Consider the following 19,584-nt stretch of genomic DNA (forward strand, 5'->3'; position numbering starts at 1 on the left):
GTGATCTCTCTCTGTCAAATAAATAAATAAAATCTTTAAAAAAAAATAAAAAAAATAAATAGCATTTGTTGTTATTATTAACCAAAAACCTGTGCTTCCTTGTTAGCCTTTTTTTTTCCACTCTTACCTCACCCCTTTTATGTGTGAAATTCCATGGCTCTAATAAAAGAGGGTGATTGACTAAGGAAACCGCTCTGGTTATCCCCTCTTCCAGTCCCCCAGCCTAACCACTTCAAGAAGTAAGTGGCTCAGTGGGTTAAAGCCTCTGCTTTCGGCTCAGGTCATGATCCCAGGCTCCTGGGATAGAGCCCTGAATCACCAGGCTCTCTGCTCAGCAGGGAACCTACTCTCCCCGCCGCCCCCCCCACCCCACCCTCTCTGCCTGCCTCTCTGTCTACTTGTGATCTCTGTCTATCAAATAAACGAATAAAATCTTAAAAAAAAGAAAAGAAAAGAAAGAAGTACAGGGCAACCAATATGCACAGGGATGGCGTCTGTAATTCTCTTGAATCCTCCGGTTTCTGAAACTTCCAATTCCGTGTTGAAGCCAAGAGAGGCATAATGGTTAAACAACTGACTTTAGCAGGCTACTTTGTTTTCCATCATGACTGTCAACTTGTAACTATGTGGCCTTGTGCCCTTTTCTTCAGCTTTCTTATCTCTCAGTTATTGAGAGGTTTAAATGAGATTCTATTAATCGTCTGTCTGTCTGTCTGTCTACCTATCTATCTCTGTACCTGGTATATAGTGAGCCTGTATGTGTATATTTGTGTTTGGTGTACGTTTTCCATTTAATTAATTAATTAATTAATTTCAGTGAGGTATAGAATCATAAAAGACTGAGCTCTTGGATAATTTAGCAGACACTAGAGGGAGGAGGGCTGGGTAGCTAACAAGGCTCACTCATTTTCTCACACTGACCCCACCTCTTCATGTCTCTATACCATATACTTTTGACCTTTGAATAAACCCATATAGACAAAATCTGTGCATATTAAATCTAAAAATGTGCTATTTTGAAGGAAATCCTAGACATGCAATGAAGATTAATTTTCTTCATCCTGTACATGAGCTATTTTATTTCTGTTGTTTACAAAGTTTTATTTTCTGTTTTCTTATAAAATGCTTTATGAAGTCATAGGAAAGGGTTAACTCTATACAATTATATGAAAGTTATATGTATCTACACAGACAACACAAGGGACTCAGAGAAATTAATCTTCCTCAAGAGTAGTGAAATACAACATTAACAAAAATTACTTTAAGCCAATACTCTTGGCACAGGCACAGTTGGGGAAATAATGCAAAATAAAAAAAATATTATTTCTTCTGGTGTATAACAAGACTACCTAAGCAAACATTGAGATTACAGCAATCCATAAAAAAAAAAAGAAAAAAAGAAAACTCCTATTTGAAAAACCTTACACTAAATAATACTATACCTATATTTTGGTTGACATTTTAACACACATTAAGATACAATATTTTAATTCATAGTACCTCTTAACTGCTTTCTTTAAAAAAGATTTATTATTTATCTATTTGATAGAGAGACAGAAAATACAAGCAGGGGGAGCAGTAGAGGGGAGGGAGAAGCAGGCTCCCCACTAAGTAGGGAGCCCAATGATGCAGGGCTCCAGCCTAGCACCCTGGGATCATGACCTGAGTCAAAGGCAGCTGCTTAACCAACTGAGCCACCCAGATACTCCACTCCCTTACTTGCTCTTTTTAAACCAAGAAGAAACAAAATCTAACCAATGCCTGATTCCTTCTCTGCCATACATTATTACCCTTCACCATACTTCTGAGGAAAGGCATATGGCAAAATCAGACCTGATGATTAAATCCCCTGCAGAGGTATACAGCTATATTTAGAAACATTTCTAAGAAAGAAAGGAAAGAAGAAAGGAAAGAAGCAGGAGAGGAAGGAGAGGGTAAGGAAGGATAAAAAACAGAAACTGATGTTGTACCTCATTGTATTCAGCAAAACTTGAATTCTGCCAAATTTATCCATGTATTAGTATGTTCTGTAAAGACTGACTGATCCAGTGTCCTTTATGGTCAAGCAGACTCTTCCTTTAGTTTTCCAACCTTCACCAATCGTACTACTGACCTAGTAACAAGCCACTCTATGATTACGAATTCCACAGGGCCTCTGTAACACAGTTTTGTGATTGCTTATGAGGATTCTCTGATACCAACAGTCGAAATAACACCGACTATCAATAACAGAGGAAATTTTACATATATCTGACACTATTCTAAGCACCTTACTTATATCATCCTTATTCCCAACAGTAGTCTAGTATAGTAGCTACTATTCTAGTTTTATATACAGGAGAGATTCAAAGTCAGCTAGACAGTAAGGGTAGGACCTATTATTCACATACAAGTTTCTCTAATTCCTGACCATATGCTTTTATTGTAAAAATACTTGAACACTGACATTATATTTCTCTTCAGCTTCTTGAAATACATCGTACCTTTATCTTTCCTAGAACATTCACTCATTTTTGTTGTCTTCTAGTTTAAACTCTCCACAGTCTCTATATCTTTTAATAATGGATCCCTGATTAAACACAGCACTCTACTTACCCTATATCAAATAAAGAGTAGATAACCTTATGTTTCCTACATGAAATGTTCTTTTAATATTCCTGAATATACAACTGCAATCCCCACCCCCCCCTGCCATTGGGACAGCTTTAATTAACATCCATTTAAAACAGTCAAGCAAGGTCTGTGAAATAGATATTGAGTTATTGTTAATCATTCACAATTGGGCACTCATTTAATTAGAGAAATACTAAATATATTATCCAGTTTCCTCAATTCTTTTCTGGATAAATCAATAGAAAGCACATTTAAAATATAAAAATGAGTTTGGATTCTCCTTGTTATTCTAAATATATTAATGTCAGAAAAGACCATTAAATAAGATTGATCAGATTTATTTTTCTAAAAGTTCTATAATCCTTGGACATTATTGCACTTGTTCAAATTTTTTGAAGTACAGTTATTTAAAAAAATGACCTTAATTTTCTGGTTTCTATGGTCTCATTATTTTTTTCAATTTTATATTAAATTTAATTTTTTTCAGTGTTCCAAAATTCATTTTTAGCACAACACCCAGTGCTCCATGCAATACGTGCCCTCCATAATACCCACCACCAGGCTCAACCCCCTCTCCAAAACCCTATTTGTTTCTCAGAGTCCAAAGTCTCTCATAGTTTTTCTCCCCCTCCGGATTTCCCCCAACTCCCTTCTCTTCTCCATCTCCCAATGTCCTCTGTATTATTCCTTATGCTCCACAAGTGGAACTGTATGATAATTGACACTCTCTGCTTGACTTATTTCACTCAGCATAAAATCTCTTCCAGTATGGTCCATGTTGATACAAAAGTTGGGTATTTATCCTTTCTGATGGAGGCATAATACTCCATTGTATATATGGACCATATCTTCTTTATCTATTCATCTGTTGAATGGCATCTTGGTTCTTTCCACAGTTTGGTGACTGTGGCCATTGCTGCTATGGACATTGGGGTACAGGTGACCCTTCTTTTTACTACATCTGTATCTTTGGGGTAAATGCTTAGTAGTGCAATTGCGGGGTCATAGGGTAACTCTATTTTTTTTTATTTTATTTTTTATTTTATTTATTTTTTTTTGACTTTTTTTTTTATTTTTTATTTTCTATAAACATATATTTTTATCCCCAGGGGTACAGGTCTGTGAATCACCAGGTTTACACACTTCACAGCACTCACCCAAGCACATACCCTCCCCAATGTCCATAATCCCACCCCCTTCTCCCAAACCCCCTCCCCCGAGCAACCCTCAGTTTGTTTTGTGAGATTAAGAGTCACTTATGGTTTGTCTCCCTCCCAATCCCATCTTGTTTCATTGATTCTTCTCGTACCCACTTAAGCCCCCATGTTACATCACCACTTCCTCATATCAGGGAGATCATATGATAGTTGTCTTTCTCTGCTTGACTTATTTCGCTAAGCATGATACGCTCTAGTTCCATCCATGTTGTCGCAAATGGCAAGATTTCATTTCTTTTGATGGCTGCATAGTATTCCATTGTGTACATATACCACATCTTCTTGATCCATTCATCTGTTGATGGACATCTCGGTTCTTTCCATAGTTTGGCTATTGTGGACATTGCTGCTATAAACATTCGGGTGCACGTGCCCCTTTGGATCACTACGTTTGAATCTTTAGGGTAAATACCCAAAAGTGCAATTGCTGGGTCATAGGGCAGTTCTATTTTCAACATTTTGAGGAACCTCCATGCTGTTTTCCAGAGAGGTTGCACCAGCTTGCATTCCCACCAACAGTGTAGGAGGGTTCCCCTTTCTCCGCATCCTCGCCAGCATCTGTCATTTCCTGACTTGTTGATTTTAGCCATTCTGACTGGTGTGAGGTGATATCGCATTGTGATTTTGATTTGTATTTCCCTGATGCCGAGTGATATGGAGCACTTTTTCATGTGTCTGTTGGCCATCTGGATGTCTTCTTTGCAGAAATGTCTGCTCATGTCCTCTGCCCATTTCTTGATTGGATTATTTGTTCTCTGGGTGTTGAGTTTGCGAAGTTCTTTATAGATTCTGGACACTAGTCCTTTATCTGATATGTCGTTTGCAAATATCTTCTCCCATTCTGTCAGTTGTCTTTTGATTTTGTTAACTGTTTCCTTTGCTGTGCAAAAGCTTTTGATCTTGATGAAGTCCCAATAGTTCATTTTTTCCCTTGCTTCCCTTGCCTTTTGCGTTGTTCCAAGGAAGATGTTGCTGCAGCAGAGGTCGAAGAGGTTGCTGCCTGTGTTCTCCTCAAGGATTTTGATGGATTCCTTTCGCACATTGAGGTCCTTCATCCATTTTGAGTCTATTTTTGTGTGTGGTGTAAGGAAATGGTCCAATTTCATTTTTCTGCATGTGGCTGTCCAATTTTCCCAGCACCATTTATTGAAGAGGCTGTCTTTTTTCCATTGGACATTCTTTCCTGCTTTGTCAAAGATTAGTTGACTGTAGAGTTGAGGGTCTATTTCTGGGCTCTCTATTCTGTTCCATTGATCTATGTGTCTGTTTTTGTGCCAGTACCATGCTGTCTTGATGATGACAGCTTTGTAATAGAGCTTGAAGTCCGGAATTGTGATGCCACCAACGTTGGCTTTCTTTTTCAATATCCCTTTAGCTATTCGAGGTCTTTTCTGGTTCCATATAAATTTTAGCATTATTTGTTCCATTTCTTTGAAAAAGATGGATGGTACTTTGATAGGAATTGCGTAAAATGTGTAGATTGCTTTAGGTAGCATAGACATTTTCACAATATTTATTCTTCCCATCCAGGAGCATGGAACATTTTTCCATTTCTTTGTGTCTTCCTCAATTTCTTTCATGAGTACTTTATAGTTTTCTGAGTATAGATTCTGTGTCTCTTTGGTTAGGTTTATTCCTAGGTATCTTATGGTTTTAGATGCAATTGTAAATGGGATTGACTCCTTAATTTCTCTTTCTTCTGTCTTGCTGTTGGTGTAGAGAAATGCAACTGATTTCTGTGCATTGATTTTATATCCTGACACTTTACTGAATTCCTGTATAAGTTCTAGCAGTTTTGGAGTGGAGTCTTTTGGGTTTTCCACATATAGTATCATATCACATGCGAAGAGTGATAATTTGACTTCTTCTTTGCCGATTTGGATGCCTTTAATTTCCTTTTGTTGTCTGATTGCTGAGGCTAGGACCTCTAGTACTATGTTGAATAGCAGTGGTGATAATGGACATCCCTGCCGTGTTCCTGACCTGGGTGGCTCAGTTGGTTAAGCAGCTGCCTTCGGCTCAGGTCATGATCCCAGCGTCCTGGGATCGAGTCCCACATCGGGCGCCTTGCTCCGCGGGGAGCCTGCTTCTCCCTCTGACTCTGCCTTCCACTCTGTCTGCCTGTGCTCGCTCTCGCTCGCTCTCTCTCTGACAAATAAATAGGGTAACTCTATTTTTAATTTCTTAAGGAATCTCCACACTGTTTCCAAAGTGCCTGCACCAACTTGCATTCCCACCAACAGTGTAAGAGAGTTCCCCTTTCTCCACACCCTCTCCAATACTTGCTGTTTAGTGTCTTGTTAATTTTGGCCATTCTAACCGTTGTAAAGTGATATATTAATGTGGTTTTGATTTGAATCTCCATAATGGCTAATTTTTTTATGTGTCTGTTAGCCATTTGTATGTCTTCTTTGGAGAAGTGTCTGTTCATGTCTTTTGCCCATTTTTTGATGTGATTATCTGCTTTGTGTGTGTTGAGTTTGAGGAGTTCTTTATAGATCTTGGATATCAGCCCTTTGTAGTGACATTTGTGAATATCTTCGCCCATTCCGTGGGTTGCCTCTTTGTTTTGTTGACTGTTTCCTTTGCTGTGCAGAAGCTTTTGATCTTGATGAAGTCCCAAAAGTTCATTTTCGCTTTTTTCATTTGCCTTTGGAGACATATCTTTAAAGAAGTTGCTGTGGCTAATGTCAAAGAGGATACTGCCTATGTTCTCCTCTAGGACTTTGATAGATTCCTGCCTCTCACTGAGGTCATTTGTCCATTTCTAGTTTATCTTTGTGCATGATGTAAGAGAATAGTCGAGTTTCATCCTTCTACACACAGCTGTCCAATTTTTCCAGCACCACTTTTTTCCCCACTGTGTCTTTTTTCTACTGTATATTTTTTCCTGCTTTGTCAAATATTAGTTGACCATAGAGTTGCAGGTCCATATCAGGACTCTTTTCTCTGTTCCACTGATCTGTGTGTCTGTTTTTCTGTTTTTGTGCCAGTACCATGCTGTTTTGGTGATCATAGCTTTGGAGTAAAGCTTGAAATCAGGCAATGAGATACTCCCAGCTTTGGTTTTATTTTTCAACACTTCCCTAGCAATTTGGAGTCTCCTCTAATTCCAAACAAATTTTAGGATTATTTGTTCCAGCTCTCTGAAAAATGCCAGTGGAATTTTGATCGGGATGGCATTGAAAATACTAGGCAGTAAAGACATTTTGACAATGTTTATTCTTCTGTTACATGAGCATGGAGTGGTCTTCCATCTTTTTCTGTCTTCTTCAATTTCTTTCATGAGTGCTCTTTAGTTCTTCGAGTACAGATCCTTTACCTCTTTGGTTAGGCTTATTCCCAGGTGTCTTATGGTTCTTGGTGTTATAGTAAATGGAATCGATTCTCTAATTACCCTATTTTTTCATTGTTAGAGTGTAAGCAAGCAACTGATTTCTGTACATTTATTTTGTATCTTACTGCATTACTGAATTGCTATATGAGTTCTAGTAGTTTGGGGGTCAAAAAAATTGAAGAATCCAGAATACACCAGCTCTCTTTACACCTTAAAGAACTATAGAATCAACAACAAATTAAGAAAACCTCATATATAAGAAGGGAAATAATCAAGGTTAGAGCAGAGATCAATGAGATTGAAACTAGGGATACAGTAGAACACATCAACGAAACCCAAAGCTTGTTTTCTGAAAGAATCAATAGGATCGACAAATCATTGGCCAAACTAATCCAAAAGAAAAGAAAGAAGGCCCAAATTAATAAAATTATGAATTGAAAGGGAGAGATCATGACTAACACCAAGGACATAGAAATAATCATCAGAAATTATTATCAACAGTTATATGCCAATAAGTTAAGCAACCTAGATGAAATGGATGCATTCTTGGAAACCTATAAACTTCCAAAACTGAATCAGGAAGAAACTGACAACCTGAACAGACCAATATCTAATAACAAGATTGAAGCAGTGATCAAAAACCTCCCAAAAAACAAGAGCCCAGGACCTGACGGATTACCTGGAGAATTCTATCAAACATTCAAAGAAGAAATAATATCTATTCTCCTAAAGATGTTTCAAAAAACAGAAACATAAGGAAAACTTCCAGAATCTTTTTATGAAGCCAGCATTACCCTGATCCCCAAACCAGGCAAAAACCCCACCAAAAAGGAGAATTTCAAACCAATATCCCTGATGAATATGGATGCCAAGATTCTCAATGAGATCCTAGCTAATATGATCCAACAGTACATTAAAAAGATTATCCACCATGACCAGGTGGGATTTATTCATAGGATGCAAGGGTGATTCAACGTTCGCAAATCAATCAGTGTGATAGAACAAATCAATAAGAGAAAAGAGAAGAACCACATGGTCTCTTCAATTAATGCAGAAAAAGCATTTGACAAGATACAGCATCTGTTCCTGATTAAAATGATTCAAAGTATAGGGATAGTGGGAACATTCCTCAACTTCATAAAATCTATTTATGAAAAGCCCACAGCGAATATCATCCTCAATGGGGAAAAGCTGACAGCCTTCCCTTTGAGATCAGGAACACAACAAGGATGTCCACTCATGCCACTGTTGTTCAACATAGTATTAGAAGTCCTAGCAACAGAAGGAAATAAAAGTTATTCAAATTGGCAAAGAAGAAGTCAAATTTTCTTTTTGCAGATGATATGATACTTTATATGGAAAACCCAAAAGGCTCCTCCCTCTTTCCTTTTTTTTAAATCCAAAATAGTATAAAATATGTATTTTGAAAAATTTATCTAGTAAATCTGGTTAAAAATTTAATCATACGTATATACTTTTCAGAAAGCATACCCACTTTACAAGAAAACTAACTTGGATAATACAAATAATCCAGAGGTTAGACACCAAAAAAAAAAAAAAAATGTAATGTTTTACCACATAGGTAAAATGCATCATAAATCATTTTTAACACTGAATCATGTAAGTAAACACATGATTTTGTATACTTTGGGAGCTATGTGCCTTTTTGGGAATGAGTAATAACATTATAAATGAACCTTTTATATAGAAAAATGAATTTATATATTTATATAAATACTTATATATTTAAATAAAATATTTATATATATATTTATATTTATATAAAACCATTAGGGGAAGATCATTATTCTTGCAAAGAAAAACAACAACAACAACAAAAAAAAAAACCCAAAAAACCTTAGTTTTGATGAAGGTAAAATTGTTGATGTTTTAAGATACTGAGAATCCCTTTGGGAACTATTTAGGTCATAATAAAAGGTTGTATCTAGCTTACTGAGGACCTAAATTAGAAATATAAAGGCATATTATAAGTCTTCGGCAGTGAGTGACAAGTGTTTTGTTTCAATCAAAGTAGACTTGAACTCTACCGTGTTAAACATCTTCATAAATGTTCTGCAGTTGGTTGTTAATGACATTAATTAAATTCTCAGATATGGGAGAATATATGGCAGGGAAACATCATATAATAATACGAAAAGCCTAAAAAAATAGCCTGAAATCAATCAGATGAGATTTAATCTTCAATTGCAAAGGCCAGTATTTGATTAAAAAAATAGATCCAATAAAAATTGAAGTAAAATTAAAAATTGGTTTCAATAAAGAGGTATTTCCAATAGTTAATATAAAGTTGATTTGATATTCTGTAATGGGCTTTGGGAAAATGCAAACTATTTTAAAAATAGAAATGAATATGAAATCGTCATAGTAATCATCACCTAAAAAAGTTAGTGGCTCACTGACTGCCATGAGAAAAGTTGAAATGTTAGGGATACTTTGTGCTTAACAGAGACTTTTTGACTATCAGACATCTATTCAATAGAAGGGATTAAGGATCTTACAAAAAAATCCTTGGAGAAAAAGCTTGTAAAAAATACAGTTGGATGAAAAGACATCAAATTTGTTGGCTATTCTCTAAAAAATTTCACAGGAAACAAACTTTTTTAAGGAAGTAATAAAAATCATAATCATGGAAAACAAACTCAAGATTGACAAAAAGATACAGCTTAGAAAATATGGTGTCTCTTCATTAGCAGAATTAGGTGTATTATTTGCAAATATTCCAGAGAATTTGTTTTTAAACAAGGTTTTTAATCACCTCTTCACAAGAGAAATTTCACCCTTGTTTCTGTAAAGATTCAATTTTGTTTTCAGAGAAAATATGTTCCACAAAAGGTTCTTCAAAGAGTTGCTTTTGTAATAGTCTTAGAGCCTTCCCATTGTTGTTCTTTGAAGATGTTGAATCTTGAGTTATATAATTACAGCTTTACAAAGTAAGTCCTCTATTTTGAGGTTCTTAGTGGAGATTCCTTCTACTAGTACAGAATAATGGCAACAGAACATAGCTGCAGGTGATGATGTAAAATAGATACCAAACAAGAATGTAATAAGGCTTTTCCATTTTTAGCAAATGTGATTATATGCATTATCTCCAGAGCAGATTTCTCTTTTTCTGTAAATATAATTCCTGGAAGAGGTTGTTTTATGGAAGACTATAGAAGTGGGCTCAGTTTGAGTTTCTCTATCATACCTGATTTAAGTGAATTAGGAAACATTGTACATCAACATCTGTAAGATTATCCACGGTGAGTAAAATATAGTTCAACTGCTGCAAACATGTTTAGAGTTTTGCAACCATAATTGCTCTAAAATGTTTAGAATCACCATGTCATTAGATTAAGTTAAAAATCACTATTTCATATACGTTCCAAAGCAATTCTTCATTTGAATTTAAAAGAATTCAAGAATTCACTTGAATTTAAAAGAATAGTGGGACGAATTCTAGTAAGAAATGTTACTGGGGTCCATTCAAGAGACTGAGTCCCTTTTCAGTGACATGAAACTGTTTCTGTGTTATTTCCATATGAAAACTGAAGCTTTAACTATTATTTTTCTTTACTGCTATATTGAAAAATAAGTGATCTGGTATACCTATTTTAATTTTTACTTTAAGAAGTAAAGTAAAGCTCACTTAGAGTAAATAGAACTCACTCTACTTCATAAAGGTTATGATACTTGCAGTAATCACTACCTGAAAAATTCCAGTAAGTCAATGATCACAATGGGACACTTGGAATGCTACAGATAGGTTTGTGCTGCAACAAAATCCCTGTGATGGTTCATTTCAGGTGTCAAGTTGGCTGAGCCATGGTGGCCAGATATTTGGCCAAAATTGTTCTAGATATGTCTAGAAGGATATTTTGGGGTGAGATTAATATTTAAATTGGTGGACATAAAGAAGTTTGTTCTCTATAATGTAGGTGGTCACCATCCAACCAGTTGAAGTCCCAAAAAGAACAAAAGACTGACCTCCCTTAGCAGAAGGGACTTCTGCCAGCAGATGGCCTTGAGATGTGAACTACAACATAAACTTTTCCCTGGGTCTCCAGCCTGCTGGCCTACCCTTCAGAATTGGGATTTGTCAGCCTCTAGAATCACATAAGCCTACTTTTTGTCAGATATCTTTAGATAGATAGATGGATAGGTAGGTAGATAGATAGATAGATAGCCCATTAGTTCTGTTTCTCTGAAGAACCTTCCCTAATACAACATACATGGCCATCAGGTACACACTCAATAGAAAGAACAAGGAGTTAACATGGGAAACTGTAGCAAGGATGAATATATACACTATAAATGTTTCTTCAGTTTCTGCATGAAAATGTAAACTTCAAATGTGAATTTAAATTAAAACCTTTATTTTCTGAAGAAATGGGACTCCCTTTGGGAAAAGAGGTATGAACACTTTCCATCATTCCAGGATTCAAGAATTAACTCTTTAAAGAGTATGACCAAAAATCAGGTTCCATTTACTAGTTCATAGTACACCATGGTGTCAAAACGTAAATTTGAAAGACTGAGATAGAGAAGAACTTATCTGTGTCCCACAGCAATAATCACCTCATTTACTCTCTCTTACAGACTGTCTGTACATAGTTTTTCCCCTAGAGCAATGCACTACCATGTGACTCAGTATGATAGGTTAGGAGTATCCATTCTGGGGCCACAATGCTAGCAGGTTAGGTAATCCTCAAATCCTCAGGTCCCTAGTCTATAGAATAGGAATAACAACACCTATATCTCATATCCTCCAAAATGCAGCACTTCTCAAAGAACACTGTAGAAGTCTGTTTCTTGCTTTTAGTCTCCTTAAACAGCATGATGGTGTTATATATATATCCTACAGATCACTTGGCTCAGCGTCTTTACTTGGTCTGTCACACCTTAATGACTTTTTAAAAATTAACATATAATGTATTCCTTGTTTCAGGGGTACAGGTCTGTGAATCATTAGTCTTACACAATTCACAGCACTCACCATAGCACAAAACCCTTCAAAGCTGGTACTCTTATCCCCATTTTCAGATGAGGAAGCTGAGGCTCTGAATGTAATAGCTTTGGAGATCACACACAGCTAATTTAACAGTAATCAACATCTAACTCAGGTCTAAATCAAAAGGGCTCACTTTGCTTTGCAACTCAGTGTCACTGCCTATTAGACGACTGGTAATAGGCATTTGTTAGTTCCAAAAATCACATGGGAAGTTGCCATTGATCACAATATTCTGTCCTTTTATTTCCTTTTTATGCTGCTTGATGGTTTGGCACTGTCATACTTTGGGAGCTGGAAGTCTGGCTGTTATGCCTTGTTAGGCAGCAAAACAGAGTAAAAGGAAAGGTTATGAAAGGGTCTTCCCTAGTGATTCTTTTGAAGGGAAAATGCACTATCAACTGGGTTTAATTTTTAGATTCATCATACTTGGACAAGATATAAACTCCTCATGGACAGCATCTACCTTTCAATGCCTTTCCAGGATACTGAAGATAAATTTTGTATGTTTTGAAGATCTTAAAGACTTCCTGATCTGCGATCTTGACAAAATAAGAAATTATTTAAGTTTTTGAAAATGTTTCTCATTATAGCTAATAAAAACTACGCTAATATACATACTGGAGAGATGTTTCCACGTACACTATTAAACATGTCTTTCCACTTTTCATAGGAGAATTCACTGCATGCATTTTAGTCACAGTAGTAGTAGAGATTTCATTTAAAAAGAAACCTTGAAAATATTAGTCTAATTCTAAATGTTCTAAATGTTATTTCCTCCATTATTGAACACTTTTAAAATTCAAGAGTAAAACACTGAACTTCTAAGATGTGCCTAACAATGTTATCATTAAATGACTGCTGTTATCCTACATCTTAACTGGGGACGTTCTGTTATGGAGTCTATAGGCTAATTTTTTATAACCAATAGACCTGTTATTCTCAAATACAGAATTTTGTTACCAAGTAAAATAGGATATGACTCTATTATCAGTTGTGAGATGGAAGATTACAGCACTTTCTCAAATCCATGATAATATTGTTTTTTTAAAACTGAACTTCTTTAGGCAATATTTCTGCCTTTTTGATTTGCAAAATTATTTCACATTTTTAAGGGAAAGTAATCATGGCATTGCCTCAAGTGTCACGTCAGGTACATCCAAATGGCAAATGAATGTCATTATAGGACCCATTAGGGAACTCACTTTGATTAAAGAGGACATCCATGCCCAAGGACAGCTGCTGTCATCAGTTTCCAGGCTGAAGCAACAACCTCTTTGTTACATGGGTGTGGGGAAGGGCTTGCTCTATTGCTCAGAAACATGGGCTCTCTACTCTTTGGAGGGAAATAGACTTAGATATGGAATTTTAGCATTAAATGAAAAAAAAAAAAACAACAAAACCAACAAAAAACCCTTGTAATGTGTTTAAAGAAGTCTATAATAAGCCCTTTTCTCATTAAGCCATTAGAGAACAGAAACTGGGGTTATTGAGTACTGTGCACTGAAATGGATGCAAACAGTGTGATTTTAGGAGTTGCATATGGACCAAGACAAGCCTACAAGGCAAGGGTTTATCAAAGGCCAAGTCTGCAGCTTCAATCTGCTCCTAGCGTTCAAAAGCTTTCTCTCAGAACGAAATAAATTCTGAAACTAAAGTCACATCTTATTATTAGTAGAGGCGGTCAATAACCATCAGGACTAGAGAAACAATTGTAATAAGTCTAAAGGCTGAAAGAGAAGAAAGTTGTCTTATTAGTGAGACCCACAGCGACTAGAAAGCAAAGACTTTTAAATACAAATTTTAGTTCAGCGTTTGGAAAATTTGAAATTGGCCTATTTTTACACCTCACTGTTTTTCTAATTGAAAAGACAAGCAAGGCACATGAGATGCATTATCTATTACTAACAGAATCACTCCATTAATTCAATATTCTAGTGAAACCTTAACGTGTCTAATTGACAGGAAATGTAAAGTCTGAAATTTGTGGACGTGATCCCCAGCACTTACTGCACTGGGGATATTTAATCGCTCTCTCCCTACCTTTGCTTCAGTTTCTCCAGAAAAGCCAGGCTATCATTCTTCTAATTGAACTGGGGAGGGAGGGAAGAGAGGATGTCAGACTGCTCTCATTGATGAGTGTCACATCCAATTGCCACCCTTACCAAAGGGAATGAAACTAGGTTAAGGGGACAGGTTCTGTATTTTTAAAAATTACCTGCCATGTATTTTTTTTCCCAAATGTCAGGTGGCGGCCTCTATTAGAGGTATACCATTAATCAAACTAATGAGAACTATGGATGTAACCATCCCTTAACGAAGACATAACGCCTCAACAGGGAAAGGAGTAGAAGGGAAGAATTTTATGAAGTAGGACTTTCCTCATAAAAACTTGAGTTTGAATCACACCACAGTGTGCAAATCAGGGCCCCCTGATCCTTACAACACTTCAATGTTCTCTAAAGGAGAGAATTGTATTAATGAATCAACATCAGTTTTACTTATGGTTAAGCCAAAAATGGGGGGGCGGGGGGAAGAAAAAGAAAAAAAATCACACTTGCTTTACAGCAATATGGCATTTCAAAACCATTCTTAATTGTTTAAACCTTATTGGTGATCATTCAGTTTTTGAAGCTGCTAAAAAGAGTCTGCTGACATGTTTTCTGGAGTTATGTTTTCTGGGACAGGAAAAGTGAGCAGAGAGTAAAATTAGCCAATGGCCACTTTCTACCTTCCCATCTCCCTCACTCATCTTTGGATGTCATTACATCCCATAACCCTGAGGAACAATTCTATATGTATTACTCTCTAGCTGTCTGTCCACTTTTTTCTTCAACACCCAACACACTCAAACATCTCATTCAACATTTTCTTCTTAGTCTGTGCCCTACTCTCAAAAATGAATGCCTCTTCCTTCTTTTTCCCATATTTGCCACTCTCATTCACTAGTATTACCAGAAAAATCCACTGATCCCTCACTATGGACACTGACCCAAGTTGGCTTCAGATTCCAAATCAGTAACACCATGTTTAAGAACATTTTACTACAGTGGGGAATGAGGCCTCGTTATGTCTCTTCTGGTATGTTGACATTGATTATTTGAACTGTTACGGAGAATTTCTTAATTGTAGTAAAATATAAACTCCTACTTAAGAACATTCTCTGCCATACATATCAGAATTCCTGCTAAGTGAATCTGTATATAATTAGTATCTATATGTTATTTATTTATCTCATTTATTCTGGAGCAGAATGATGGGGGATTATTTCTAGATGCTCATGCTTTTGATTTTATAGTGATTTTTTTCAAGTTAATATGTCAAAGAGAGCAGTGAAGTGGGAAAAATTTGGCATCGTGTGATGCCTTCAGATGCTCTAATTAAACTACAGGACTTCTAGAGAATGTAATCTAGTTTACTATCTCTGAGTACTGCAGTTATCTATAAAGATCCCAACCCTGCTCTTAGGAAATTTCCTTACTAAAGTGCACTTAAAAAATAAGCCAATCCTAGAGCACTCAAGGCTGAGATTTCCCTGAGTGCAAGGATATGTTCAAGTAACTTCTGATTCAGAGTTTAGGAGAGGGTAGTCTCGGACTATATGACAGGTTCTGTCCTTATCCTGACCATCACTGGTGACTTCAAGATGAGTGTCTGTTTCCTTTAGACCTTTGAAAGTGCTGAGTTGGCCTGTTTGAGTAGAAAAAGGAATTTTCCTAACAGATAGTTTTGGCTATCTACATGACAGCAAAGGAACATTTTGGCAGGAAACTACACAACACAGCATGACACCCTGGTTTGAACAAAATGTTTTTATGCACTGTGTTACCAGGGGAATTGGTTTGCATGTCGACATTACTGCCCACACATAAGCCCTATTTATTTCCTTACTAAATGAGTTTCTTTCCCCCTAATAATTCACAAATACATCTTATTTTCTGAGTAATTTAATAAATGGTTTTGATGACTTATACCAAACCAAGATTTTTTAAGCATTGCCAGCAGGAGGTTTTCTGAGAAATACAGATGAATTGTATTTTAACCCACTGAGCCACCCAGGGGCCCTGTCAGATGAATTTTATTTTAAATAGTACTTTGTTTTTAATTATTGTCTTTACTACGTTTAGATATAGCACACTTCTTGCATCAAGAAATGGATAAAACTCCCTAATTCACATATTTCTAACTTCAATCAATTTTATCAGTCTCCAACTAGGAGAAAGGGGCTGTGCAGGATTTTAAAATGTCGGTCATGTTTTGTGAAAGAGGTTAAGATCTGAATGCACATTTTTAACACAAAGTAGATGAGAGAAATACAGGTGAGGTAATATGGTAGCTCAGTGGAGAAGAGATTACTTCTGGTAATGAAGAACAAGGAAATCCTTATAGGAAAAGTAGCATTTAAGTTGGCTTTAAAAATAAGCTTCCTTATATGTTTATTCATTTTTCTGATAATTCATTGTAGCATAAAGTTTAATAAGAAGGGGATTCTAGATTTTAAACTGTGCAGATTCACATTCTGGCTAGTCCTAGGAGCAGTTTCGTGAATTTAGACAAGTCATGTAATTCACTTCTCTCACTTGTAAAATGAGGATGAAATAGTTCCTTTTTCACAGGTTTCTTGGGAGGACACATATCCTTACTATTTATGTATCTAGGAAACAGTATGAAGGGCATAGACTTTAGAATCAGACAGTGTTTTATTTGAATCAAAAACTACCAATTACTATGTAGTTAATGTTAAACATTTCAACCTCTCTGTAATACAACTTTCTCCTCTTTTAAATGGGCATAATAATCCCTATTGCTTTAAGTTGTTCCAGGGAGTAAATACCAGGTATAGTACCCATAAAATGGGTATAATATTGACATTGAGATAATAAGAGATGACACTGGACAGAGACACTAGGGCTAGCTCTGTAAAGCTTTACAATCTGGGCAACAAAAACTAATCTAACTCTACAGACCAGAGTTAACAATCTATCAGCTTGTCTTCCATATCCAATAAGAAGGGTGTATGAGAACTACAGATAGAGATATAGAATATTTTGTTTGGTCCACACAGTTCCAATTAGTATTGACAAGAAGCAAATCAATAGTAAGATACAGAAATGGCCTTAAAAGAGTTGGTGTGGAAGTTATTCCAAAGGTATAATCAAGAAGACTTTGGTAAGTAACTGGGGAAAAAAGAGGGGAAAAAGATTAGTGTTACTAAGGGATGGGTGGTGCACTTAATCAAAATGGAATGAGTAAGAATATGACTAGAGGTGACAGAGATTGCAATTTCCAATGTAAATTTAAAGTTAAGAAATTTTTTTTTTTAGATTTTTTCTTTATTTATCTGACAGAGATCACACGTAGGCAGAGAGGCAAGCAGAGAGAGAGGAGGAAGCAGGCTACCTGCAGAGCAGAAAGCCCGATGTGGGGCTCGATCCCACGACCCTGGATCATGACCTGAGCCGAAGGCAGAGGCTTAACCCACTGAGCCACCCAGGTGCCCCTAAACTTAAGAAAATTTAAGGAAATTTCCAATTATCATGACTCATGGTAAAAATCTGTGCTTACCCTTAGAAATATGTGCCGATCCTAATCAATGATAAATTATGAACTTTCAGAGCAAGAATGATTTCTACTTGTGTATTCTCAGATTCTGGCAAAGAATATGCTCTCAATATATATTTTTTGAGTAAAAGTATAGAAAATATGTATATGTTTATCAATCTTTAGAATTCTGGTGTATTTTCACAGGTCTTCATAAGTTTTCTACAATTAAAAGATAATATTTTGCCATTTTAAAATCTACAGCATAACAGAATCTTAGATACAACTGTGTTCTTGTTTATTACTTCATATGAAGTAATGACATAAAGGAATTTAATGTGACTTTGCTGAGCGAGAATTATAAGAATTCCAAGCTATGTTTAGGAGTCCATTAAAAGACACATGTTGGTGTGAGATTTTTCATAGAGACAACTGTGTCATTTAGAGTGGAGTACAATTCCACCTAATTGTGCCTTTGTCTTGAGAATGAGCTACACTGCACACTAGGGATTTAATTTATTAAAAGTAGTTAAAAAGAGGCTGGAATGAGGAGTTCCTATCAGAGAAGATTTAGGGTGTACTGGACCATCCTGATTATCTTGATATCTTGATTCTCCTTGGTTCACTCCTCTGTGCCTCTGAATTTACAGCCTATCTGTTCATAAAAGCTAGATCCAAAAAAGGACCAAGAAGGAGAGGAAGAAAGGTGACAGTGGAAGGAAGAAAGGAGTTTTCTGTTATCACAAACCTAAATATCTGTGTAAAAAGTACCAAAAGTCTGTGATGTCATCGAGGGAAAATTGCATTTATAAAGTAGTACCCATTTTTATTGTTAGCATTGCTGTATGTCTGTTTTAATATGAATGTGTCTAGTTCACAGCAAAATGGAGCAGTCATGAAATATGCAAAATGAGTTACTAAGCTTGAGATGAGACTTGTGGTTTTCAGCCCTCATTGTCAAGGGCAGAGTGATTCCCAGCTGATGTTGCTGACACAGTGTTCTGGTCTCTTGAGAATCTAATTATTACTGTGAATGCTTCCTCTGAAAACTGAATCAATATTATATCTCTTTGCCTTTACATATTTTGTTCATTCTCCTTTGCCCTATTCTTTGTCAACATGGAAAACTCCTATTCACCCTTTAAAACCCATCTTAAGCCCTACAACCTCTTTGAAACTTTCATTAAGTTCTTTCTTCAAAATTTATTTGGTACCTTTCAAACACCTTTATTTCTACACTTAGCACACTGCCTAGAAATTACTTCCCCAGTGGGCTCTAGAAATATTTGCTCTATAAACTCTCATAGTTCAGGCCCAAGTTATATTAATCTCTATATTCCCAGAAGCTAGAAGAGTGCCTAGATTACAGTAGGTTCTCAGTAAATGCATGTTGAATAAATGAGTGAATGAATAAAATTATATTAATATTGGTAAATGAATAAAAATATATTTCTATACCCAACATCTAAAGCAGCGCCTGATATTTAGAAAATATTGAATAAAAATAGATTAATCTCAATACCATAAATTAACTGGTCAGTCAGGAGGTAATGAGAATTAAAACAAGAGTTGTAAAAGCCTCGATCCCTTGGAATCAAGATGCAATTATTGTGAGATTATAACAGCACAACCTCAGTTGGACTATGTCTTTGACTTTGCCCTTTTCTTGACCTATGAGTTTTGATGTTTAAGTTTAAGCTCTTCCTCACTTTGTATTGTTAAATACTCTCCAGTGAATATCAAGTTTAGGAACGTAGAGGTTCTCTAAATCACTTTCATTGCCCAAAGTCCCTTTAGAAAAATGTAACTCAGTTGTGTATTTCCCCATATGCAGTCTGTCAGGTCAAACTGCAACCCGTTTCATTTTC

The 19,584-nt window shown here is 36.1% G+C and overlaps 1 protein-coding gene across 1 annotated transcript in view; it reads right to left on the reverse strand.

Annotated features, from left to right (window-relative positions):
* The window catches only part of NEGR1 (neuronal growth regulator 1), an 844,643-nt gene that overhangs the window by 405,288 nt on the left and 419,771 nt on the right, over positions 1 to 19,584 (reverse strand). The window lies entirely within an intron of this gene.

This window comes from Mustela putorius, unplaced genomic scaffold (assembly GCF_011764305.1).
Source record: "Mustela putorius furo isolate JIRA1106 unplaced genomic scaffold, ASM1176430v1.1 tig00003853_pilon_pilon_pilon, whole genome shotgun sequence".
Lineage (NCBI taxonomy): Eukaryota > Metazoa > Chordata > Mammalia > Carnivora > Mustelidae > Mustela > Mustela putorius.